We start from the raw sequence: 2236 nt of genomic DNA, 5'->3' as shown, positions 1-2236 counted from the left end.
GCTGCTGCCCGGCAAAGATCGGGTGAGCAACAGCGATAAGGGAATTCCAGCTGCGGGGCCCGGGTGAGATCAACCGTTTTAGTGTTGTAAGTTTCCTCCAGAACAGATGAAGCCTGCAGACATCAATCCTCTCCCAGGTCAGAGGAAGAGGAAAGGTGAAGGCACATGAAGAAAACACCACAGAGACACCAAAGTCTGTGAAGCAGGAAGAGCTGAAACCCTGAGGGAGGAGAAAGAGGAGATGCTTCAAGCTTAGAAGCTGAAATTCTGTTGTAAAGCTATGGTGGTGATGGACTGTGATATATCAGAGTACCCATTGTAATTTCATGAAAGCATGGGGGCTGGAGCGTTCAAACTGCAACTGTGAGCAAAAGTATCTGTGCTAAAATAAGCAAATGTTGAAGTAGCTGTGATCTGGTGAGAAGCTTGAACAGAGAGAGATGAAAGTGATGAGGACCCTTGCTCCCAGGGAAGAAGAAGACCTCTGTTCCTAGAGATGAAGATGATCCCAGAGATAGATGAAGAGAACCTTTTTCTTCTGGACAGCTCAACCTTAAAATGGTACCCCAGTAGCTCAAGATTGGACCCTTGAAAGGAGCTGTGGGGAAAGCTGTAAATCGAGGGAAGGGACTCTCACACGCGAGCAGAGAACCAACCCGGGTGGCTGTCTCACTGTGATACTGAAGCCATGAGAGAACTTCTTGTGGAGATGTCTCCATAGCATGAGCAAGAGAGACTCCTCTCCCTAAGTGAACTGAAAAAGATTATTGTAGAAGTGGTAAACTGACTGAAAATCTCAAGGGTTGTCTTTTTACATTGTCAGTGGGAGAAGGGAGAAAGGTGGGGGTAGGAGAAGAGTTCTGAAGGTGTGTTCTGATTTTTTTCTTTCTTTTAGGTCTGTTAATAAACTTCTTTATATTCTTTTAAGTTTTGTGCCTGCTTTGCTTTCTCCTAATTCTTATCTCACAGAAGGAAAATACATAAGTAATGGATATTTCCAATCAAACCACTACATTATTCTACACGAGGAGAACAAAAAAGTAAGGCTGAATGTGTGCAATTGCTCTCTAAAGCTTTATCAGTTAAAACACACCAGGGATGGGAAATACCTTTTTTTTAAATGAAAGGTTAGTGGCAGCACAAAACCCCAATAAAATATGGTCCTTAAGCAACAGGATTTCCTGCAGCCAGCTCTGGAAAAAGGTTTGGGACAGGTATGCAGGCTTAAAACAAAGCCTGATCCACTCATCCTACTAGTTGCTTTCAATAGTCATAGATAAAGGAGAGGAGAGGAGATTAAGATGCAGCAGAAAAAAAGTTACCTCTGAACTGCAGCTCTTACTTCACTGTAGAGGTCATTGGGTTCCAACCCCACCCAAGGCAGCTGTGCTCAAGTTTTTCAAACCAAGGCCAAAGCTTGTGCCTTTGTTTTTGGCTGAAGGAGACAACAGAAGACTGCTTGAAATGAATTCTTGGAAGGAACAGGGAGGGTGGGAGAAGAAAGCTGCACATGATGTGCTGGTCAGGGAGGATGCAAAGGGGCATCTCAGAGGTGGCGTAGTGGAGATCCAACAATGGCTGGAAATACCTGAAAATCAACAGGATAAATTAAGGGTAGCCAATATGCAGCAAATGGGCATGCAGTAAGTGTGCCTGACACAAATAGCGCACAAATGCTCTTCATTTCATCTAATCATTTGCAAATGGATGGAAAAGGTAGAATGTGTTTAGGAATCCCCAAGACATGTTTTACAAACAACCCTGAGACTCACCTACATCATTCCTGTGCTCTGGGTGAGTCACCAGCAGACATAAAAGTCAAGGAAGGAAGCACTGGGGTTAATGAAAAACAGCCTGCTTGCAGACTTAATTCTAATGTTAACAATCAAAGAAAACAGAAGATACAGTATTCCTTCCAAAAGCAAGAACACTCCATTTGTTCAGAGCAAGCCAAAACCTAAACAGGAATAATCTATTCCCCACAGTGTTGCAGAGGAAGAAAAATACAGAATGAGCACTATGCATAGGAAAGGTTCTGACATTTCTGTAGCACTGTCAATGGTAGCAGGAGCTGCATATGTGGAGAAGGGAAGCCACTCCCAGCCATGGTTAGTCTTTAAGTGGGTCTCCATTCACACGAGCTGTGGTCACTGGGTGGCCTTGCAGATTTTCTCAACATCCAGCAGTGATGGTGAGTGTCCAGCAGAGTGGATGTTCACAGGATACTGCTATCAGC

Source organism: Corvus brachyrhynchos, unplaced genomic scaffold, assembly GCF_000691975.1.
Source record: "Corvus brachyrhynchos isolate BGI_N302 unplaced genomic scaffold, ASM69197v1 scaffold14, whole genome shotgun sequence".
NCBI classification, from domain to species: domain Eukaryota; kingdom Metazoa; phylum Chordata; class Aves; order Passeriformes; family Corvidae; genus Corvus; species Corvus brachyrhynchos.
Note: the sequence above shows the minus strand (reverse complement) of the source record.